This window comes from Podarcis erhardii (genome assembly GCF_964252035.2).
Source record: "Podarcis erhardii genome assembly, chromosome: 8".
Classification (NCBI taxonomy): domain Eukaryota; kingdom Metazoa; phylum Chordata; class Lepidosauria; order Squamata; family Lacertidae; genus Podarcis; species Podarcis erhardii.
In genome coordinates, this window is record NC_138499.1 from 15,444,118 (window position 1) to 15,468,677 (window position 24,560).

At 44.5% G+C, this 24,560-nt stretch overlaps 1 long non-coding RNA gene across 1 annotated transcript in view; it reads left to right on the forward strand.

Moving 5' to 3' along the window:
* LOC309349192 overlaps positions 1 to 24,560 on the forward strand; it is a 611,395-nt gene that overhangs the window by 473,998 nt on the left and 112,837 nt on the right. The gene's annotated exons all lie outside the window — the stretch shown is intronic.

Here is a 24,560-nt window from a genome sequence, read left to right on the forward strand (position 1 = left end):
CACATGGATCTAACTTGTCTGTAAACACAGGTGTCTGCTTTGGAATGCAGGGTTCATAATAAAAGGCAAATATTACAAACACCCAAGTTCTTCTCTGGCTGCGATTTACTTGACTGCCTGCTCAGTTTCTTTGCTGCTACTGCTCTGGAAAAGGAGGTGCCTCTCTCACTCACACAATCTCTCTGCTATCTGGCAGTGTTGCTGCTACAGCAGAGGTGAGTCCCGTTTGAGAGTTTCCTGTGGGATTCCGGTCGGCCACTGTGAGAACAGGGCCACTGGTAAGCAAGGCTATCCTTACTGTATGTTCTTCTCCCTATATTCCAGATTAGGGCGGACCATGGTTTACAACAGCCCAGCCATGTCACGGCTGGTTTGGATTTGCATACCCCCAAGAGAGTGGAGGAGGAGATGCAAAACACCCTCCAGATGGCAGCGAGGACTAAAATCCAGAGCTCAGTTTCGCATGCAAGCCAGCTTGCTCCATTGGCTTCTGTGCAAAGACGTGTTTTAACTGCTGAAACACCGAAAAGAGAGTGGGGTATATGGCTATGGAGTAAGTGCAGTGAGGGCAACACAGATGCGGTGCAATCAGTGCTGCGCAAGCCCCACCTCTGTTTGCCCGTACTGCGTTCCAAGTGCCAGCGGCCACATCTTTTCTCAGATTGGGCAAGGAATGCCTTCCCAAGCCAACCCAGAAGCTCACACCTGCGTATACCTCTACTTCATTCCAAGTCAACGAGTGTCTCCGTAATCCACAGAGGAAAATTGGGGTGTGTTTCTTTCAGGGCCACACTCTAGAAGGGACCAAGTGACTTCCACAATAGCTCTTGCAGGAGTGAAAACAGGACATCCCCAGGATCCAATCAGAAGCTGTGGTGGCTTCAACAACAGCAGCAGCAGCAACAACAACAACAATTTATTATTTATACTCCGCCCATCTGGCTGGGTTTCTCCAGCCACTTTGGGAGGCTTCCAACGGAATATTAAAAAACAATACAGCATCAAACATTAAAAACTTCCCTAAACAGGGCCACCTTCAGTTGTCTTTTAAAAGTAAAATAGTTGTTTATTGCCTTGGCATCTGCTGGGAGGGCGTTCCATAGGGCAGGCATCACTACCGAGAAGGCCCTCTGCCTGGTTCCCTGTAACATCACTTCTCGCAGCGAGGGAACCACCAGAAGGCCCTTGGAGCTGGACCTCAGTGTCTGGGCTGAATGATGGGCGTGGAGACACTCCTTCAGGTATACTGGACCAAGGCCGTTTAGGGCTTTAAAGGTCAGCACCAACACTTTGAATTGTGCTCAGAAACTTACTGGGAGCCAAAGCAGATCTTTCAGGACCGGTGTTATATGGTCTCGGTGGCCGCTCCCAGTCACCAGTCTAGCTGCTGCATTCTGGATTAATTGCCGTTTCCGAGTTACCTTCAAAGGTAGCCCCATGTAGAGCGCATTGCAGTAATCCAAATGGAAAATACAATAACTAGCGCATGCACCACTCTGGCGAGACAGTCTGTGGGCAAGTAGGGTCTCAGCCTGCATACCAGATGGAGCTGGTAGACAATTCTGGGATGTCCCACTTAAAGTGGGAGAATTGAAGGGTATGGTCATTGGCCTGATCCAGTGGGCTCTTCTTATGTTCTTCATCATTGTATGTTCATCCTGTAACTTTAAGAAGACATCTGAAGGCAGCCCTGTATCGGGAAGTTTTTAATGTGTCATGTTTTGCTATGTTTTATATATGTTGTAAGCTGCCCAGAGTGGCTGTGGAAACCCAGCCACATGGGCAGGGTATGAATATTATTATTATTATTATTATTATTATTATTATTATTATTATTATACCCTCTTGTTCAAAGCACCTAAAACCTAAAGCTGGAGAGTAGGCTGAGTCATCTTTAATGAAATGCTGACAACCATTTCCCAAAAGACATCTGTCCCACATCGCCCAACCACACAATAGCACAGTTACTGCAAAGGTGGACAATGTGCCCCCTCCCCATCTTTGAGAAGTTGGAAATATATTTTTGCTGTAGGCTGCACAATCCGTCCAGATGGTTGGAATCGAAAGCGGACTTCCTCTGACTGCAAGTGGCAGCCATTAGCACAGCTGTATACAAACTGTTGTTTTGACTCAGAAATTGTCTGTGGGATATTGGAAACTGCTGAGCAAGTGAGGCTTATTGAGATCTGCTTAAAGAAATGCGCTTCCATGCTGCACCTGGAGACAAATGTTATGCATGGTCTCAGAATCTCGAGCCTCTCCAACTTCTCTTCCCATTGCAATGCCATCCAGTTCATTACACGAGTGGTTTGCAAACTGCGTTCTCGGGAAGCTGGGAAGCTTGCCAGGGGGCCCTTAGCAAGAAGAAAAGCGATGGCAGAGAAATGTCCGTTTCTCAAGTTGCTTGCTGACCTCTTCCAGTGAAGTTTTAACACGGGAGAAGGATGGGTGTCTATCAGGCTACCTTACATGATCTGAGCATGTGCCCTACAATATGCCCCAGAATCCTTTGCAACACACCGGCATTCCACAGCAGACCATTCAAGGGATCTCCTGTCGCCAAGTTGAATTTGGAAAGTGTGGTTTGAAAGGAGAATAAAAACTATTAACCTAATCTGCCTTCAGATGTCTTTTAAAGAGAAGATAGGTGCTTATTTCCTTCACATCCGAAGGGAGGACGTTCCACAGGGCGGGCACCACTATCGAGAAGGCCCTCTGTCTGGTTCCCTGTAACCTCACTTCTCACAATGAGGGAACCGCCAGAAGGCCCATGGAGCTGTATCTCAGTGTCCAGGCTGAACGATAGGGGTGGAGATGCTCCTTCAGGTATACAGGACCAAGGCCATTTAGGGCTTTAAAGGTCAGCACCAACACTTTGAATTGTGCTCAGAAACATGCTGGGAGCCAATGCAGATCTCTCAGGACCAGGGTTATGTGGTCCCGGCGGCCACTCCCAGTCACCAGTCATGGTGCATTCTGGATTTTTTTGGTGTTTTGGTCTACAACTCCCATCATCCCCAGCCAGAGCGGCCAATGGTCAGGAATGGTGGGAGTTAGAGCCAGCCCAAGACATTTTGCTGCTTGAGGCAAAACAGAAAATGGGGTTACCCCCATGCCCCATGCCGCCACTGCCTCCGCCTCCTCTTCCTCTTTTGCCACCTGCAGCAATCCCAAGTTGGGAAAGACCCTTGGTTGTAACGCTGGACGGGTGTTGTCAATCAATGTGTAAATAATTCTTAGCAAACTAGACGGATCACTGGCAGGCCAGCCCAAGACAATTTGGTACCTAAGGCAAAGCAACAAAATGGCACCCCCTCCCCACCAGGGAAGGAGTGAGTGAAGAACTTCATCAGGAACAAAGGGGGGGAATAAAGATCTACATTGGGATCTGCTGTCCCTATGGATCCTGGCGCCTGAGGCGGTCTCCTCAAGTTGTCTCATGGGTAGGCCGGCCCTGACCAGCGGTCCAACGTAGTGTATGGCAGCTTCTTATTGTGCAAATCATCACAGTGCAGATTAGGGTCCAGTATATCTGAAGGAGCGTCTCCACGCCCATCATTCAGCCCGGACACTGAGGTCCAGCTCCAAGGGCCTTCTGGAGGTTCCCTCACTGCAAGAAGTGAGGTTACAGGGAACCAGGCAGAGGGCCTTCTCGGTAGTGGCACCCACCCTGTGGAACGCCCTCCCACCAGATGTCAAAAAGAACAACAACTACCAGACTTTTAGAATAATAATAATAATAATAATAATAATAATAATAATAATAATAATATCTTTATTGTCATTGCCCCCTCTCGGGGACAACAAAGACATCTGAAGGCAGCCCTGTTTAGGGAAGCTTTTAACGTTTGATGCATTACTGTATTTTAATATTTTGTTGGAAGCTCCCCAGAGTGACTGGCCAGATGGGCGGGGTATAAATTATTATTATTATTATTATTATTATTATTATTATTATTATTATCAGTGCAATTATGGGGGATCAGGGTGGGCTGTCAGAATTATGCCACTCAAAGTGGCTGTCTGAACACCTCCCACATGGTCAATTCTTGTAATAATAATATAAAAAAGTAGAAGAGAAGAAGACTAATTAATTGCACATTTTATCAACAGATTGATTCTGTTTACTTTGAGGTCACAGCACAATCTCATTAAAATGTCCTCCACAACTCCACAAACTTGCCAATGGCAGCCGCATGTGCTCTTCCCACCTTGGAGTCTTGTAAATACTGCAGCCAGAGCTGATGATTAAGGGTGGAGCTAAAATCTATGACACATAAATCAGACACTCTGGACTTGGAAAGTGTGTCCACCCCTTACTTAACAAAACAGTGTATTTTTTTTGCTTATTCAGGGCCAAATCTAATCTCACAGGAGGCCACAGGAGGCCTGCCATGGGTCTTAACTGTACTGGGATTTCACACAAAGTGGTAAACAAATTTGACCTTTTCAGCCAAACCTTGGTCCAACCAAGATCAGTGGCAAATACCCAAAGCTCTCAGCCAGGATTTTGTCCTTCTAAATTGCAAACATTTCTGGAACGCTAGCATCTTCACTTATTCCACCATCCTAAATAGTGCTGCAGGGCAAAAACCTGCAGGTGGATTAAAACAACAACAACAACTCAACTCCATTTTTATTTATTTTTACAACCACACATTGTGCATTTCCATGGAAAATTCACCTGCCTCTCTGCCTGGATTTTGGTTGTGCTTCCATTTCTTTGGCCGTCCCAGGTCCTCAAAGAGCCAGATATTTTCATGAATGCAATTTCACTCACAGCCACAATACATCATGGATTATGAAGTCTTTAAGACTGCTGAAGCAGTTACCGTATTTTCTGCTCTATAAGACTCACGTTTTCCCTCCTAAAAAGTAAGGGGAAATGTGTGTGCGTCTTATGGAGCGAATGCAGGCTGCGCAGCTATCCCAGAAGCCAGAACAGCAAGAGGGATTGCTGCTTTCACTGCACAGCGATCCCTCTTCCTGTTCTGACTTCTGAGATTCATAATATTTTTTTTTCTTGTTTTCCTCCTCCAAAAACTAGGTGCGTCTTGTGGTCTGGTGTATCTTATAGAGCGAAAAATATGGTAGTCCTGCTTGTGTATGCATGCAGTTTAGCTTGATAGCCTGCCCTATCCCCAAGGCTTGGAAGGGTTAAGAACAGTAACGAAAGCAAACAGAATAATCTTTCTAGAGTGTGGAGAAATTGTGATTGCCCCAGATGAGATTATTCAAGTGCTTCTCCAGGCTGAAACCAATGCAGGAAACAGGAACGAAAGGATACTGTTGCAGGCCAGCTCAATCTCTGAGCTGCACAAGAGTAACTCATCACCCCCAGACGATTTCCTGGTTAGGAAACATTTGCGTTGATTAAGTTCTGGTACCCACAAACCCGTGACAATATGCTGTCCCATGTCACGTTACGTCGTACTGAACTCCTGTTCTGCAGATTCTTTCCCAGTGTAACAATACCATACAAGAGTCCTTATAGGTCTTGACATTTCGAGAACGTCCAAAGCCAAAAGGAATTCTCCAGGGTTGAATCATCATATCCGGACAGGCAGCCTTGTCCAATTTCACAAGGATGCTTTCTCATAAATGGGAATTGTAAACTGTGCAAGGGGACACGCGATAGGCTGACAGTGGTTGGATGAGGATAATGTAAATCACAATAGAAGAGAGCATCCCATCTGCGGGGGAGAGTGAGGCATATTTATATTCAGCAGTTTGTGGCTAGCTTTGTCTTCCATTAAAGGAGTGGGGCGGGGGGTGTGTGTGGAACTGTTGCAAACTGATTTCCAGCCCAAGGAATAATAATAATAATAATAATAATAATAATAATAATAATAATAATAATAATAATAATTCTGCAGATTTTAATAATGTAGTGCAATAAATATATGGAGTTGTCTTCTGCCAGGGTTGACCCAGGGCCAGATTTAGGCTTGATGAGGCCCTAAGCTACTGAAGGTAATGGGGCCCTTTATATGCCCAGCTGTCTTTTGTCAACAACAAATTGTCACTGTTTTTTGTGTTGAATATATGCTATATAGTAATTTATGGACCAAATAGGTATCTAAAGCCATTTGCACATAACAAAATATGTATTTTATCAAAGTAATTGTTGAACTGAAATACAATTAAAAGCAGTATATTAATTTGTTGTTGTTTAGTCGTGTCCGACTCTTTGTGACCCCATGGACCAGAGCACGCCAGGCACTCCTGTCTTCCACTGCCTCCTGCAGTTTGGTCAAACTCATGCTGGTAGCTTCGAGAACACTGTCCCACCATCTCGTCCTCTGTCATCCCCTTCTCCTTGTGCCCTCCATCTTTCCCAACATCAGGGTCTTTTCCAGGGAGTCTTCTCTTCTCATGAGGTGGCCAAAGTATTGGAGCCTCAGCTTCAGGATCTGTCCTTCCAGTGAGCACTCAGGGCTGATTTCCTTAAGAATGGATAGGTTTGATCTTCTTGCAGTCCATGGGACTCTCAAGAGTCTCCTCCAGTATATTAATAGTGAAATACAATTAAGAAGAAGTATATTAATTGTGAAATAATTATTAAGCTCTAACTTAAAATGATATTTTATTCATAACAAACTTAATAATGCAAACACATTGGTATTTGGCAATAACAAAAGTTCTTTTAGAAACACAATTTACAAAGACTCACAATTTGGGGAGGGCGAGAGAGTGGGGCCCTAAACTATAGCTTGTTTAGTTTATACGTAAATCCAGCACTGGGTTGACCATATTCCCATCTAATCTGCTGGGTTGGTTCTGCACTATCAGGTTGCAGGTAGATTAAATGGGGGGGGGGTGTTTTTCTTTTTTAGCACTGCATGTTCTGACCTTGGCCAAAGATCCATCGTAGGGGTACAGGCAGGGCTTTGTTTTTAGCCAGAGCTCACTGGAGCTCAACTCTGGCCCCTCTCAGGTGAGCGCCATTACCATTCCAAGAGAACAAGGGAAATATTTGTTGTGAGCTCCGGCACCTATTTTTCTAGAAAAATAGCACTGGGTGTAGGTAATAAATGGACACTATCCAATAACTTTGTAGCCCTCTCAGCGGGAAACATTTCTCTTTATTTTGAGAGCCCCGCATAGGAAGACATTGATATGATACACAGTGGTACCTCAGGTTAAGTACTTAATTCGTTCCGGAGGTCCGTACTTAACCTGAAACTGTTCTTAACCTGAGGTACCACTTTAGCTAATGGGGCCTCCCGCTGCCACCACATGATTTCTGTTCTCATCCTGAAGCAAAGTTCTTAACCTGAAGCACTATTTCTGGGTTAGCGGAGTCTGTAACCTGAAGTGTATGTAACCTGAAGCGTATGTAACCTGAGGTACCACTGTACTTAGCTTTGCTTCCACCGAACTTGAGGCATGTTACGTGGGGTTTCCCAAGGCAGTCTTCCAGGGATGCCTTTCCTCAAAGCCATAAATAATGAAATTAGTCTCCGCATTGTTGCTAAGAATGTTCTTATTTCCTCAGAATTTCTTTGGATTTCCTCTGAAACTGATTTACACGTCTTCTCCTGCTGACTTTGGCAGTCCGTGCTGAATCTGAATGTTCCTATTGTGTGAAATTGTTGCCCTTCTCTTTATGAATAGGTCATTAGTGTTTACTAAGGGGGGGTTGAAATGCTTCATTTTCAGGGGCCGCTTCTGCCCACTTGAGCACTGCTGAGGTGAATGGTGATAAGCAGCCTCTCGTGGAAAAATAGTTTATGCGGCCATCTCGGGAAGGGGAAACTCGTTTTAATGGTCCTGTTTGCTGGTAGATAGAAAAGAACAATACATGTTTTCTACTCTTTTGTTTATTCATTTATTTAAAAAGGAAAGGAGGCTATGTGAAAAGTATTTCCATATGACCAGTGGAAGAGGCTGCTGGATCTGCAAGCTGTGCGTATTTCACCTGTTTAAGTTGCCATTCTTCTTTGGTTGGGACCTCGCTCGTTTTCCATTTTGGGGCTAGCAAAACACAGGCTGCAGTAGTAGCATACATAAATAGTCTTTTTTTGACACCTGGGGATTTCCTTCTGAATTATCCCCAACCAAAAGGATTGCAGATTTAACATACATAATAAGAGAACAAGGAGAATATACGTTTAAAGACTGGCAAATGTTTGTTGATTATATGGGTGAATATTGTATACATGTAAAAACACTGGTAGCATTAAGATAAATTCAACAGTGCAAATGAGCTTTGATGGTGTAACAATGGATTACTGAATGGTTGAGTTCATATAAAATATGCAGGGAGGTGTGGTATGCAAAATGAACCACAGAAAGAGAAGAAGGGAAGTGATTGATTTAAAGTTGTCCAAATGAATATTTTGAAATGTAAATCAGAAAAATTTAATAAAACTATATCTACATCTACATCTACATCTACATCTACATCTACATCTACATCTACATCTATATCTATATCTATATCAGCTTGCTGGATCAGGCCAATGACCCACCTAGTCCAGCTTCCTGTTCTCACAGTGGCTAACCAGATGCCCAGTGCTTTTCCCTTAAAATAATGTTTAGGGGTACTCTCGTTTTAACTCAAGAAAATCACCATTTTATAGTTCAAATCGGGGAAAATAAAGACAGTACAGTGGTACCTCAGGTTACAGACACTTCAGGTAAGAGATGCTTCAGGTTACAAACTTCGCTAACCTAGAAATAGTACCTCAGGTTAAGAACTTTGCTTCAGGATGAGAACAGAAATCGCGTGGCGGCAGCGGGAGACCCCATTAGCTAAAGTGGAAGAGTTTCAGGTTAAGAACGGACCTCCAGAATGAATTAAGTTCCTTGAATGTATTGCCAAGAATGCTGTTTCTATTTCAGACTTTACAGATTGTGGATAAAATGGAGTGTTTCAGGAAGTGGCAAAGAGACATTTCTAAATTTGTCTGGCAGGGCAAAAAGCCCAGAATTAAGTTTAAAATATTAACTGATGCTAAAGAAAGAGGGGGGTTTGCCCTGCCAGACTTTAGGTTGTATTATGAATCAGCAGCTTTTTGCTGGCTGAAAGATTGGCTGCTCCTTGAAAACACTGATGTGTTAGATTTGGAAGGATTTAACAATGCTTTTGGATGGCATGCATATCTGTGGTATGACAAGGTTAAGATTCACAAGAATTTCAAGAACCATATTGTAAGGAAAGCAGTGTTTAATGTCTGGACAAAATATAAAGACTTATTAGAAAATAAGACCCCAAGGTGGCTGTCACCTATGGAAGCTAAAGCTGTGAAAAGACCCAATATGGAGGTCAAATGGCCGAAATATTGGGAGATATTAGAAAGAGATGGAGACAATTGGAGATTACAGAGTTTGGAGAAACTAAAAGACAAAGTGCGAGATTGGCTACATTACGCTCAGATCAAAGAGGCTTTTAAATTGGATAAAAAGTTAGGATTCCAGGTGGAAAAATCGAAACTGGAAACAGAACTGTTAGAACCTAAGACAAGGTACTTTCAAGAATGTATAACTTGTTGCTGAGGTGGAATACACAGGATGAAACGGTTAAATCAGCTATGATAAAGTGGGCACAGGACATTGGGTATAATGTTATGTTTGCTGACTGGGAAAAGTTATGGACCACCGGTATGAAGTTTACGGCATGTAATGCCCTGAAAGAAAACATTATGAAATTGATATATAGGTGGTACATGACCCCAGTCAAGCTAGCAAAAATATATCACCTGTCAGATAATAAGTGTTGGAAATGTAAGGAAACCGAAGGAACGTTCTTTCACCTCTGGTGGACTTGCCCCAGGGTTAAGGCCTTCTGGGAAATGATATATAATGAGTTGAAAAAGGTATTTAAGTATACCTTCCCTAAGAAACCAGAGGCCTTCCTTTTGGGCATTGTTGGCCAGAGGGTGTTAAAGAATGATCGAACATTTTTTATGTATGCGACAACAGCAGCAAGGATACTTGTCGCTAAATATTGGAAAACTCAAGATTTGCCCACGCTGGAAGAATGGCAGATGCAACTGATGGACTATATGGAGCTAGCAGAAATGACTGGCAGAATCCGAGACCTGGGAGAGGAAGCAGTGGAAGAGGACTGGAAGAAATTCAAGGACTACCTACAAAAACACTGTAAATTATATGAGTGCTAAGAAGGATGAGGGATTTGAAAATAACAGGGCACCATAAAATTTGGTGAAAAGACTGTGAAAATGAGTGAATTTTATGAGAAAAATAAATTTTGAATAAATATTATGGTAAGATTAGATATTTAAGACCTAGATAAAAATATTCAAAGTTAGGGACAAAATATTGGAAAAGTGTACAATAAGAACGGAAATAAGGTGATAAATTGCTGGTTAAAGTTTTATAAATTTGGAAAGTAGGAGTGAGAGACGTGAGGAAGTCCAAAAACGAAGAAAAGTTGGTTATTATACGATGCTAAATTTTATGTTTGTTTTTCCCTTTCTGTTTGCTTTTTGCTATGCTGTTTTTCTTCTTTATTGCTATAAAAAAAAACTCTTAATAAAGATTTCTTAAAAAAAAAAAAAACAGAATGAATTAAGTTCTTAACCCAAGGTACCACTTTAAATGGACAAAGGTACAAAGATTCACAAAATGTTTAGAGGGTACGTGTCCCCCCCCCCACAGAAAAAAGCACTGAAGATGACTATGGACTCTCCCCTCCTGTGGTCTCCAGGACTGGTATTCAGAAACATCACTGCCTCCAACTATGCAGGCAGAGCATGGCCATCATGCCTCATAGCCACTGTTAGCTTTACCCTCCGTGAATCTGCCCAATCCTCTTTTAAAGCTATCCAAGTTGGTGGCCACCATTGTCTCCTGTGGGAGTGAGTTCCATAGTTTAATTCAGTCAACCTGCTGGCCTTCGTACTTCTACCCAACCCAGGGGGTAATACCGTCTATCAGCATCTTCCTCCTTCATCTCAGCCGGGGTCAGCAAACTTTTTCAGCAGGGGGCCGGTCCACTGTCCCTCAGACCTTGTGGGGGGCCAGACTATATTTTGAAAAGAAAAACGAAAAACAAAGAACGAATTCCTATGCCCCACAAATAACCCAGAGATGCATTTTAAATAAAAGGACACATTCTACTCATGTAAAAACACACTGATTCCCGGACCGTCTGTGGGCCAGATTTAGAAGGCAATTGGGCCGGATCAGGCCCCTGGGCCTTACGTTGCCTACCCATCTCAGCACTGCCTTTGTAGAACTCAACAGCGGGGAGGATGGAGTTAAAACTAGTATTTCTTGACCGTGCCTCTCGTTGGCTCTGGCGCCACCTACTGTCTGTCTCCCTGCCGTTTGCTGTACCAGTTCCATTGGGCGCTAGTCTCTCCTGGTGTCGTGTGCTCCCATTGGCTCCTGATTTAGTCAGCTCTTCCTGTCATTGGCTGCGGCGCCACCTACTGTCAGACTCTCTGCCTTCTGCCCAATGAGCACCGGTCACTACTGCGTGGGACCAAAGCCTCAAAGAAATTGGGAACCTCATCAGGATTTTCGAATGTACTGGAGCCAAGAGAAAAGCTCCTTCCTTTCCCCGCCTCCCACCTCACACAGAAGGCCCGTTGAAAAGGGAAATACTTGTGGGACATGAGGAATGAAAAATGTCAGCACACACACTGCCCAAACTTGCAGAGCTTTGCAGCTCCCACCTCATGGCAGCCCCTGACGTAAAAAAGGGGCTCTTTGTCTCAGGAGAAAGTGTAGCTTTCAAGGACAAGAAAAATCTACATTGAGCCTCTCATTTTGACATAAAGGTCGTGACATTAAAAGAATAATGCAAGGAATCATAAGGCCACCAGCTTAGTTTAGAGAAGCCAGTTGCTTCCTGAACGAAGGAAGAGGCTTTCGTATGTATTTGCTGTGGTTTGCACCTTCCTTGAAAATGTACAATCCGTTTCCCAAAAGGTTGGCACTGTTAGATATGGATTGTGTTTATAAAATATCACCAGTAGTTAGTGCTGACTTTATGAACATGCCCTGCTATCCTTTCTAATTAGGCCATCTCTGCAGACCCTCAAAGTGTCCCTATTTTCCAGGGACAGTCCCTGATTTACTGAAGCCGTCCCGGTTTCTGATTTGATCCCGGAATGTCCCACACTGGGAGAGCCAGTGTGGTGTAGTGGTTGAGCAGTGGACTCGTAATCTGGTGAACCGGGTTCGATTCCCCGCTCCTCCACATGCAGCTGCTGGGTGACCTTGGGCCAGTCACACTTCTCTGAAGTCTCTCAGCCTCACTCACCTCACAGACAAAACAAAACAAATTCCTTCCAGTAACACCTTAAAGACCAACTAAGTCAGTTCTTGGTATGAGCTTTCGTGTGCATGCACACTTCTTCAGATACACACTTTCTCCTGAGACTGTGTATCTGAAGAAGTGTGCATGCACACGAAAGCTCATACCAAGAACTGACTTAGTTGGTCTTTAAGGTGCTACTGGAAGGAATTTGTTTTGTTTTGACTATGGCAGACCAACACGGCTACCTATCTGTCACCTCACAGAGTGATTGTTGTGGGAGAAGAATAGAAAAGGAGATTGTTAGCCGCTTTGAGACACCTTAGTTAACGGTAAAGGGACCCCTGACCATTAGGTCCAGTCGTGACCAACATTATCTTATCCAAATTAACTCCCCTCCACCCCTCTTCTGACTTCTCTACATTGCTCTTACTTAAGCGTGTTTACTATATATACATTGCTCTTACTTAAGCGTGTTTACTATATATACATTCTATAAGGTAAAAGTAAAGGGACCCCTGACCATTAGGTCCAGTTGTGAGCGACTCTGGGGTTGTGGCACTCATCTCGCTCTATAGGCTGAGGGAGCTGGCGTTTGTCCGCAGACAGCTTCCGGGTCATGTGGCCATCATGTGGCCGTTTACCTTCCCGCCAGAGTGGTACCTATTTATCTACTTGCAATTTGATGTGCTTTCAAACTGCTAGGTTGGCAGGAACAGGGACCGAACAACGGTAGCTCACCCCGTCGTGGGGATTCGAACCGCGACCTTCTGATCGGCAAGTCCTAGGCTCTGTGGTTTAACCCACAGCACCACCCGCGTCCCTATACATTCTATAGATGTCTATAATTCCTCAATAAATTTTTGTATCATACTTTAAACGCACAGTCCTTATTATATTACAGCATTACATCTTATGGTCTAACCAAATGTTTACAATAAACGTTATGAGTTTTATTTCAGTCCTGTGAGTGTCTTTATTTATGTACAGTTTTCTCTTAAGTATACCATAAATTTGGACCATTCTTTTTAGAATTTCTCATCATCCTGCTGTCGGATTCTTAGCCTTGCTATATTTCCTTCTTAGCCTTGCTATTTCCGCATACTCCAGTACTTTCTGTTGCCATTCTTCAATTGTCGGAATATCCTGCACCTTATATTTAAAGCACTATTGCACCACTTATGAAGAACTGTAGTTTGGTAAGGAAGCTTGGACCTATTCCCCACACAGCAATCCTTCAAAATTCACGCTTCTGAACAGATCCCTTGTTTCCCTAACACAGCTACGATTCCCAGAGTTCCCTGGGAAGAGGGATTGATTGCTAAACCACTCTGGGAATTGTAACTCTGTCAGGGGAATAGGCCTCTCCTAATAACTCCTGGAATCCTTAAAAAACCTACAATTTCCATGATTCTTTGGGGGAAACCATGACGGTGGTATCATGGTGTGGTCTTAATCTCTGAATGAATGCAATGCATTTGTCCATTTCAGCCAACAAGTGTTGACATTCGGATTCATACAGTTATTTGCTTAATATTGGAATTAGTTTTTCTAAATTAATACAAGAAAGTGCACTCCATGCAGGTAACTCCATGTAACTCCAAAATGAAATTAGTGTTATGAGTTTGTGGGGGTTACGCTTCATGCCAAGACCCTTCTAATCCCTGGATCCAGCAAATGTTAAAATCTAACCAAGGATCCAAATTATTGGAATAGCCAAGGTAACAAAGGAAGTGGGTCTTTGCCAGATTTCAAATGGGTGGGGGCCCCTCCCTTAACTCACTGGTAGTCATAATGACGAAGGCCATAGCTGACTGATGTGAACTACAAGGGAGAAGCTGGAAGCAGCAGGCTGGGAAGCCAGAGAGACAGAGTGATGCCTAATTTCTGTCGTCCATCCCCCCCCCCCAATTTTTGCAGCTATGCGAAAAGCAGTACCCTTTTTTTAAAAAAATGCTTTTTATTGAGTTTTCTTTAACACAAACAAAACAAAATAAATACACTAGTGTTCTACAATCTTATGTACACTTATTCTCTCAAGGCTCTATCAAGCACAGACTTCCCTCCCTCCCTTCAGAGGTTTTCATATTAATCTTTCCTTTTTTTCACAGGTTCTTAACACCATCCTATTCAAGTCATAAGATTTATTTTAATCCTACTGCAGTCTTTAAACTTCTACAATTATTACATATATACTCCTCAAATTTACTCCACTCACTTCTGAACTTACGGATTCTGTGGGTCAGTTTTGCTAATTCCACATATTCAACCATTTTTGTCTGCCACTCCACTAATGTTGGTATTTCCCGAGTTTTCCATTTTTGGGCTGCTAAGATTCTGGCAGCAGTCGTAGCATACATGAATAATATCTGATCTGCTTTTCTTATTTCATCTCCTATCAACCCCAGCAAGAATGCTTCCGATTTTGGGGGGAAAAGTATATTTAAACAATTTTTTCAATACCCTTTTTCAGTACCCTTTTTGGGGTGTGAGCCCCTCCACTGTAGACACAGGTTGTATATATGTGTAAATACATATCATTAAGACACCACAGTCCTCACCGTGCCTCATTCCAAAGGAAACACGAACCCTGAGTAAGCTCTTGGAACACCTGGAATCTCGCGCCCCTTGGGGATTGGGGTGGCGTGCAAGATTTCTCAGACATCAGAATGAGCACATTTCCTGATGTCTGTTATAGTAGGTTTGACACTGGGCAGCAAGTCTTGCTAAGAGGAAAGGGGCAGTGAGGTGAGGTGAGATGTGCCAGTGGAACTGGCAGGTTGGCACACACTCCTATTTGTGCCATACTGGGAAAGGCTGGCAGGTTCACACAGTTGGCCTCTTTGCCAGAATCAACCTTTCCTAGTAACTTTTTCAGCTCGAATCCCTGGCTGGGGAAAAAGTTGACTCTGGCAGAACTATGACAAGCTCTATTCTCTTACTAAGCTTTGGGCAGAGGAAGAAAAAAAGCCTGCTTTTATCTCGATGGGTTGCCAAATGTAGTTAAAACTGGGGTTCGGGCTGGGTATTCATTTATGAAATTTACAGCGTGCTCCCCCACTCCACCCGCTGCAAAAGAGGCCGAAAGCAGCTTCCATAAAATACACGTCCGTGCAACCAAATTGGTAAAGGCGCCCTTTTCAATTGCAATAGACGTTTGCGTGTCGAGCACCCCCAAGACACCCCTGAATAAAAACACGGTTCACACATCATTTTTGTTTTGGTTTTTGGCATAATTTTGGCCACAACTTTATTGAATTACAGTATGCGAGTGGTTGCTTAGGCATTGGTTAGCGACTATCTGTTCCCACTTGGAGGTAGGAACAGAACTGACAACCGCACCCCTGTGGAAGTCAGTAAAGGTAAAGGTAAAGGGACCCCTGACCATTAGGTCCAGTCATGGCCGACTCTGGGGTTGAGGTGCTCATCTCGCTTTACTGGCTGAGGGAGCCAGCGTACAGTTTCTGGGTCATGTGGCCAGCATCACTAAGCCGCTTCTGGCGAACCAGAGCAGCACATGGAAACGCCGTTTACCTTCCCGCAGGAATGGTACCTATTTATCTACTTGCACTTTGACGTGCTTTCGAACTGCTAGGTGGGCAGGAGCAGGGACCGAGCAACGGGAGCTCACCCCGTTGTGGGGTTTCGAACTGCTGACCTTCTGATCGGCAAGTCCTAGGCTCAGTGGTTTAACCTACAGCGCCACCTGCGTCCCTGTGGAAGTCAGTAAGGGTAAACAATTTTGGGGAGAGAATAAAGCTGGGTGCCAGGCTCTCCCCTCTCCCCAAATGCTCCCAGGGGCTCTTGCATGGCCCTAGCCCTTTGCCAGGGATTCGGACAAAGCATGGCAAGCCCCTGGATACCCTTGCAGCAGCAGCATTGGAGGGGCAGCCACAGCCAACCACATCCCCTCCACCAACCAAAAATTAACCAATTCCTAACTGCAATCTTACAAGTTGTGACGATTTGCTACGAAGTAGGCAAAGCCCAAATGGCACCAGCCAATCAGCCATATGGTAAAATCCCTACCAGGCCCCTGCCCCAAAGCAGACGACCCCATGACAGGCATAGCAAGGTCAGCGCGAACAAACCCTAAATAAAGGGAGGGAGGGTAGGTAAGCTCAGGTGCTGCGCATAGGAAGCTCAGTGCTGCGCATATATAGCACCCCCATCAATCAAATAAAATTGCAGCAATAAATTTTCCCCAGCAACAACTGAATGTGTCCAATCAAATTCGTGGCCATCCAAACTAACCCACCCACCCAGCAACAGGGGATGTCATGGTTGCTCCCACCACAACACGTGCTCTCCATGAAGGAGAACCCACTTTGCGCTTTCGCACTGCTGCATTGGTGACTGCATTGGTGGATCTTGAAGCCAGCATCTTCCCACCAGGTTGGGAACATAGGCTGGTGATGGAGCTTCTGCCTTGCAGACACAAGGTTCGGTTGCCTGCATCTCCAGGTGATGTCTGGAAGATATCCTTCTTGAGTTGCTGGGTTGATGCTGCTAATCTGAGTACACAATCCTGCCCACATGCTGCTACGGGGCCTAATTTAAAGTCTTGGAAATGGTAGAGAGACAAGGTTCGAGGAAAATACAAGGAAAAGCAAGAGTTGTTGTTGTTTAGTCATTTAGTCGTGTCCGACTCTTCGTGACCTCATGGGCCAGAGCACGCCAGGCACTCCTGTCTTCCACTGCCTCCCGCAGTTTGGTTCAAGAACACTGTCCAACCATCTCGTCCTCTGTCGTCCCCTTCTCCTTGTGCCCTCCATCTTTCCCAACATCAGGGTCTTTTCCAGGGATGATGGTCATCTGAACTGAATTTGCCCATTCCCATCCATTTTAGTTCACTGATGCCCAGGATGTCAATATTTAATCTTGCCATCTCATTTTTGACCACATCCAACTTACCAAGGTTCATGGTTCTTACATTCCAGGTTCCTATGCAATATTTTTCTTTACAGCATTGGACTTTCCTTTCACTTTCAGGCATATGCACAACTGCGCGACCTTTCGGCTTTGGCCCAGCCGCTTCACCAGCTCTGAATCTACTTGTACTTGTCCTCCGCTCTTCAAGAGTAGCCCAAAACAAAAATGGCACCTCATGTGAAATTATTTGGGAGCCTCTGAATGTGATAGAAAAGAAACAGGAAGGGAGGGGGGAAAGCATAAGAGGTTATTTATATGTGGTGGCAATGCAAGATTATTAAGAAGGCCTTGGAAAAGACATATAAAGATTTGAAGAGTATGTGAGAAATGATTATTATTTTTTAAAAAAAACCTGAAGGAGGGTCTTCATCCCCATTGTTCTGTCCGGACACTGAGGTCCAGCTCCGAGGGCCTTCTGGCGGTTCCCTCACTGTGAGAAGCCAAGTTACAGGGAACTAGGCAGAGGGCCTTCTCAGTGGTGGTGCCTGCCCTGTGGAACACCCTCCCACCAGATGTCAAGAAAATAAACAACTATCTGACCTTTAGAAGACATCTGAAGGCAGCCCTGTTTAGGGAAGTTTTTAATGTCTGATGTTTTATTGTGCTTTTAATTCTGTTGGGAGCCACCCAGAGTGACTGGGGAAACCCAGCCAGATGGGCAGGGTATTAATAATAATAAGAATAAGAATAAGAATAAGAATAAGAATAATAACCAGCCTCAGTGATATTTGCCTAAAAACAGAGGAATGGTTGCACCTCTGCCAGAAAGGAAATGAGATCCCAATCCCATCTTACCTCAATTACTCCTTCCAGCAAACAATTCAGGCAGTATCCATTGATTCCAGCAAGCCAAGCCCTAAGCCTGGTTCCATGCACTGATTTTCCTCTGGTGAGCTGCATTTGCAACCCGAGTAGACTCAGCTGCAACTCAACATCTGTCACACCTGTATTTTCTTTCTTTTGTTGTTGTTTGGCTTTCTTTTTGAAGAGAAAGAGAAAGGGAGAGATTAAGTGCAAAGGGAGGTCTTGAATCTTTAATGGTGGTGTAGTTCTTACTTGCCACCAGCCTGACCTACTGCCTAGTGGTCATCGAAGACCCACTCAAATGAGAGTGGACCAAGTCTTCTATGTTAAAATACTGCACTGCATAGAACGTGCATGGACATTTTACTACAGTGGTACCTCAGGTTAATAACTTAATTCGTTCTAGAGGTCAGTTCTTAAAGCGAAACTGTTCTTAACCTGAGGTACCACTTTAGCTAATGGGGCCTCCCGCTGCCGCCACGTGATTTCTGTTCTCATCCTGAAGCAAAGTTCTTTACCCGAGGTACTTTTTCTGGGTTAGTGGAGTCTGTAACCTGAAGCGTCTGTAACCCGAGGTACCACTGTATATGGAACGCAGGCAAAATAGCAAACACATTTTTCTTCCTCCTGCAGAGAGAAATAAAGAGATCCAAAATATTAACATTCAACAATAGCAATCAACGTCTTTACCTTATGGGATATATTCTGCTAGTGCAGATGTTGGCGCAGACATGCTTGTACATGTAAGCTAACTGGAAATGTTACATTTCTCAAACTATTTATTAGGCTTATATAGTTTTCTCAGCTGTAAGAAATCTAATCATTTATTCTGTCACATTGTTTACTAAAAAATGGTCAGTGGTTATCTTTGGCTCAGATACACAGAGTCTGCGCTCGCCTCTTTTAAAACCTAAAATTTTACATAAGATGTTTTAAAAAACATATTATATTTGCCATCACGAATGACATTATTTAAATAAGATTAGATTTATGTTATTTATTTTCACCCTCCTTTAGCATGACCTGCAGCACTATCTTGCACATGTAAAGGTAAAGGGACCCCTGATTGTTAGGTCCAGTCGCAGACGACTCTGGGGTTGCGGCGCTCATCTCGCTTTATTGGCCGAGGGAGCTGGCGTACAGCTTCCGGGTCATGTGGCCAGCATGACTAAGCTGCTTCTGGCGAACCAGAGCAGCACACGGAAACGCCGTTTACCTTTCCACAGGAGTAGTACCTATTTCTCTACTTGCACTTAGACGTGCTTTTGAACTGCTAGGTTGGCAGGAGCAGGGACCGAGTAACGGAGGCTCACCCCGTCGCGGGGATTTGAACCGCTGACCTTCCAATCAGCAAGCCCTAGGCTCAGTAGTTTACACCACAGCGCCACCCACGACCCAATGTTACCTAGTGACAGCAAATCTGTTGATCTTTGTTTACCCCCATTCAGCAAGCCCAAGAGGCTCAGTGGTTTAGACCACAGCGCCACCTGCGTCCCACATATAAGGTGCTACTGGACAATATATAAAATTATCATTATTATTTATTTCGACTAGCCAGACCTACACGGCTACCTACCTGAATCTCATAGCTGTCAACTTTACCCTTTCCTTGCGAGGAATCCTATTCAGAATAAGGGAATTTCCCTTAAAAAAAGGGAAATGTTGACAGCTATGCTGAATCTACTGCTGAAAGGAGTAGATCTAGCAGCACATGTAAGAGGGGAGGCGGAAGGTCCCATTGCACAAGTGTAAATGGTTGCGCAGACAGGACAGTTGCTTAGCACTCCATTGGGTACAAACCATTGTGTATGAGGGGAAGGCCCGCACATCACCATTTTGCGTGAGTTGGCTTTCTCTCTGCTACTGATGCACTCTCCCTGATGAGTTTTGATGAGAATCCCACCTTTTTCTTTAAAAAGCCTTCGGCCAGCACCAAAAAGACAACAGAGGTGGCATTTGCCTGATACATAACAAACCTTTTAAAACAAATAAAAATGTCCTATTTAAAAAGAAGAAGAATGAAATAGATCCAAACATTTGGCTGAAATAGTGACATGCTACATTAGTAGACTGACATGCTGCAAACAGAGGCAGGACCACAGGGGAGGTGGAGGGCTGAGGCCCACCCTGAATACTGTGCTGCCTATTTTTCTACCATCATTTCCAAGCCAGTGGAGCCTCATGGCAGACTGAAATCCCCAGCCACACTGCTTATGTTGGCTGTCGGCTTGAACTCAGGACTGTGGAAGGAACGCCTACTTTCCAGAACGTTCCGCCTCATTTCCAGCCGGTCAAATCAAGATGGCGAACTCCTGGCACTGCTGGGACTCTGGCAGAATGGACTCGGCGGTGTATGAGTAAAGGGGCCAAACCACTTCCTCCCTGAGCATTTTGATACATTCCACCTGAGGAAAGAAAGAAGAGTGGATGTGTCTGAGGCAACGGAGGTGGAGAGGGAAGGTTTCAGCTGCTGCCAAAGCAACAATATCCCAAGCTCAGAAGACTCCATGGTCTGGCTTCTTCTCCTATTCCAGATGCAATTTATTTCCACTTCCTGCTTCCTTAGTTTGCCTTCTAAGCTAGGATGTTCCTGTCAGGGAACTGCCATCAGAGCCAGAGGCGGAGGGAAGGCTCCAGAGGGATGCCGGAGAGGGTCCCAGCAGGGGGAGAGGCAGCCCAGCTGCTGGGGAAGGAAATCAACGTAACACCAGGAGAGAAGGGGGGCAGATGGGGAATCGGAGAAAAGGCTCCAGGACTCTTCAACGGAGACTAGTGGGGAGAGCACGGGTACTCCGCTGCCCACACCCTCCCTGCGCAGAAGACTTCTGCGCAGGGAGAGTAGGAGGAGACTTGGCGTCAAAGAACTTTTTTGCTGGAAGAAGTTTAAGAAACGCCCACTGACGGATTCTGCCAGCGACTGAGACAGCCACGAAGTGAAGGGCTGTTCAGACAGAAAGGGTTCAACCAGGCAACCAAGCCAAGAGTGGCGGCAACTTACGCATGAGCAACCCCCTAGAACCATTACAGTTCCTCTTCAAGGAAATTTAGGATTGCTAAAGAAGGACTGAATTATGGAGCTGCAGAGTTGGAAGGAATCATAAGGACCATCTAGATCAGGGGTCAGCAACCTTTTTAGGCCATGGGCCAGTCCACCATCCCTCAGACCTTTTGGGGGGCCGGACTATATTGGGGGAGGGGGCGGAAACACACGAACCAATTCCTATGCCCCACAAATAACACAGAGATGCATTTTAAATAAAAGGACACATTCTACTCATTTTAAAACATGCTGATTCCTGGACCGTCTGTGGGCCAGATTGAGAAGGCGATTGGGCCGCATCTGGCCCCTTGGCCTTAGGTTGCCTACCCCTCATGTAGGTCAACCCCTGCAATGCAGGAATCTCAACTAAAGCATCCATGACAGACTGCCACTTAAAAACCTCCAAGGAAGAAGAGAGAACCATTCCACTGTTGAGAAGCTCTTTTTGTCATAAAATTCTTTCGGACGTTTAGTAGGAATCTCATTACTCGTAACTTGAAGCTGTTGATTCAGGTCCCACCTTCCAGAGCAGGAGAAAATAAGCTTGCTCCATCTCCCATGAGACAGACATTTAGATATTTGAAGATGGCTGTTATAGAAGGCGGGTGTGTCCCTCCTGAGAGGTGGGTGTGTCCCTTACAGGCCCATTTACCCTTGCAGGTAAAAAAAATATGGTCCTGTGTATATCAGTGTTTGCCAACCTGGTATCCCCCAGAGTTTTTGGACCTCGGCTCTCATGAACCTCAGCCAACACAGCCATGCTAGCTGGGGCTGATGGGAACGCGAGAAGTCCAAAACATCTTCTGGACACCAAGTCGGCAAAGCCTGGCAAAGGTATATTTCCACCCCACCCCCCCTTTTAAGGCATGCTTAGCTTTCAAGTTCCTCTCCATCTTCTATGTTTTCTCTACCAAAACCATGACTTCCTTTTTTCTGCCTTAGAACCAGGTATATTCTGATGAGGTTACCCTTATCTGCACAGCCCACATGCCCTTACCTGAATTGTCTTACTGAATCATGACTCTGGTTCTAAAGGTAAAGGTAAAGGGACCCCTGACCATTAGGTCCAGTCGTGGCCGACTATGGGGTTGCGGCGCTCATCTCGCTTTATTGGCCAAGGGAGCCGGCATACAGCTCTTCTGGTGAACCAGAGCAGCGCACAGAAACGCCGTTTATCTTCCCGCCAGAGTGGTACCTATTTATCTACTTGCACTTTGACGTGCTTTCGAACTGCTAGGTTGGCAGGAGCAGGAACTGAGCAACGGGAGCTCACCCCATCGTGGGGATTCGAACCGCCGACCTTCTGATCGGCAAGTCCTAGGCTCTGTGGTTTAACCCACAGCACCACCCGTGTCCCTAGACTCTGGTTCTAGCTTGGCATTTATAGCTGCCACCTTTTATACTTTTATTGTGTATAAATATATCCCACCTTAGCTCCCAAGGTGGCTTACAACAAATAAAACAAATTTAGCACACTCTCTCTCACTATAGATCAAGGGTTCCCTAACTTGGGTCTCCAGCTGTTTTTGTACTACAATTCCCATCATCCCTGACCACTGTTCTTGCTGGCTAGGGATGATGGGAGTTATAGTTCAAAAACAGCTAGAGAGCCAAGTTTGAGAAACCCTGCTATAGCGATATAGAGACAGGCACACACTTTATTTATTTATAAGATTTATATCCCACCTTTTATCACAAGGGATGTCGGAGCTGGTTTGCCAGCAGGGCGGGGGGGGGGGGGGACACACACCAAACAAAAGAGGCAATTAAAATCTTCAACATATTTCATTTAGTTTCTCCATATCCAATCCCTCTGGCTGTGTGACTAAAATCTCCTAAAGGCTTGGAGGAGTGTTCCAAGAAATAAATAAGATGACCAAACAACACATTAGGATGTCACCATAGCTGGCTCTCCTATGTTTGTTTCTGTAAGATGCTGATTTTTATGTCATCTAATACATGTGTTTGGTAGTTTACGTAAACAACTGCAAAAGATCGCAGAAAGAGTATAAGCTTTCAGGGTTCCCTTCATCCCCACCCCCAACATTACAAAATTGCAATAATTCAAAAATTACTTGAACACACCAATCAGCGTTACGTCGGACTAAATGTCCTAGGCGCTGGTGCGTTAAAGTGAAATATAACAACATTTCTGTGGAGCTTTAATATATGAGATAGAACTGGGCTTTTCACAATCAGCACACACAAAATATCCTTTTGGCTCCATTGACACTACTAATTATTTCAACTTTCCACAAATTGCCGTTGGATTTTTCTCCTCCTCCTCACACTCTTTCAGAACAGAAAGAAGCAAAATGGATGGTGTGTTCCCTTTCCTTTTCTGAGCGCTTCGAGTTCCTGCTCCCATTGTTTCGTTTTGTTTCTTTAATGGAGCAATTTTCTCTTTGTTCCCCCTGGACCGCTGCATAGATTGTGTATGTATGCATAACGAATCCACTACAGCTGCTGGAGATATCCACTAAAAATCAGCGCCGACTATTTCTCCCCGCTTCTCTAAATACAATATCCTTTTAGCTTCCTTTTGGCTTATTTTGATAGATTTCCCAAAGTGCCTCCTTACCGAATTGTTTACATTATCTTAAACCTCTCCTACCCTTTACATCTGTACCTAAACCACATCGGCCATTGTGGCGTTCCTCCTGTTTAGAATTGAATAGAAACAGGGCAGACATTTCCCAAACATTCTTATTTTAAAATGTGTTCTGTTCCCTCCGCTCATTAGAGAAATCTAGTCAAAACAATTCTTGCTATTTCATATTACCTCAGTGGGATCTTTGCTAATGTCAAAATGTTTGTGTTGGTCTAGGCCTGCCCAAACTCTTAAATCTAATTGCGCTGAGGAACACCAGATGTTCTGCAAGAGGCGTAGGCAACTCGCTCGGCACTAAAGGGGTGCTTCGGAGCTAGACCACAAACGGCAAGACCACAACTAAGGTGGAAGCCCTGTGGATATTCTCTTGGGAGTCAACCTCTTCCAACCACCAGGTAACGCAACCTGATACGGCTTCTGTTGACTTTGCACCAGAAGTTCCTTACAAAACGTTTTAAAAATCTCAAAGTAAAACAGCAGTTAAGAGCAGAGGAGGGGGGAAAGCAGGAGACAAGCAAGAATAAAAACCAGGGATCCAGTAGAATATCCAACATGGCGCCCTCCAGATGTTGTTGGACTCCAACTCCCATCATTCCTGAACACTGGCCATCCTGGCTGTGCCTTCCGGAAGTTGCAGTCCAACAGGATGTAGAGGGCCAGAGGTTCCCTATCCCTGCATTAATCTAATCAACCTAGCAATTGTTAAAACTTTATTGTTCAGGGAACAATACTGTTCAGGGAAGTTTTTAATGTGTGACATTTTAATGTATTTTTCATCTGTGTTGGAAGCCGCCCAGAGTGGCTGGGGAAACCCAGCCAGATGGGCGGGGTACAAATAATAAATTATTATTATTATTATTATTATTATTATTATTATTATTATTATTGAAGTGGGGGTGGAAGGGGGAGGGGAATCTTATGCTACTTATGAATGAATGAAT